The following is a 537-nucleotide window of genomic DNA, read 5'->3' on the forward strand; positions in this document are numbered from 1 at the left end:
CAATTAGGAGTTGGGAATGATGGAGAAAAAGACAGAAATGGGTAAAATCAGTGCCTCTTTGCTTATGATTCTAAATCAAAGGAGGTTCCTTAAAAGGGAATGATTTTTTTGAAGCACAAACCCTCTGTGAGTTGTGTTTACAGGTTCACAGGGTACATGCAGCTGAAGGAGGAGGGAGAAAAGCACAAGAGCCCTTGCTCAGACTTAGGGAGAAGAAAACAGGGTTCCTGGGCACATGGACCGTCTCTGCCTCTGTCACCATCATTGACGTCATGGTTCCAAGCAAGCCCATCAGTGGGCATCAGGACAAGAAGAGAGAGCAGAGTGTTGGGGCAAAGACTGAAGTTTTCCCCCCTGGAGTCCTAGATTCCAATCCCAGATCTAAGATGTGGAGTAGTAATACAGTGCCCTGGTCAAGATGGCAGAGTGACAGCGTCAGGGCTCCATCTCCCCCACAGAAGCTTTGAACACCCAGCAAGAACTGGCAGAAACATCTTTCTCAAAGCTTCAGAAGATAATTAAAGGACTGCAGTAACA

This window comes from Choloepus didactylus, chromosome 8 (assembly GCF_015220235.1).
Source record: "Choloepus didactylus isolate mChoDid1 chromosome 8, mChoDid1.pri, whole genome shotgun sequence".
Lineage (NCBI taxonomy): Eukaryota > Metazoa > Chordata > Mammalia > Pilosa > Megalonychidae > Choloepus > Choloepus didactylus.